Consider the following 277-nt stretch of genomic DNA (forward strand, 5'->3'; position numbering starts at 1 on the left):
ATTGATCAGTTTAGATATATATGTAGAAAAATGAAAATCCTTTGGTGAGGACCAAAATTCGGATTACGAAGCTGCTTGGTAAGTTTACAAGAACAAACGTCAAGTGATTGGCATAAGTTTATCACTTCGTAACGTTGAACGCTTATTTATACATTACGCGCGGACGTAGTAGTAATCACATCAACAGTGCGACCACCAACTACAAATATGGCAGCCAAAATATCACAACTGTGTTTTTTGTCTATATGTTTCTGGTGTAAACTACTGGAACTTCTTA

The sequence above is a fragment of the Octopus bimaculoides genome, chromosome 2 (assembly GCF_001194135.2).
Source record: "Octopus bimaculoides isolate UCB-OBI-ISO-001 chromosome 2, ASM119413v2, whole genome shotgun sequence".
NCBI classification, from domain to species: Eukaryota; Metazoa; Mollusca; class Cephalopoda; order Octopoda; family Octopodidae; genus Octopus; species Octopus bimaculoides.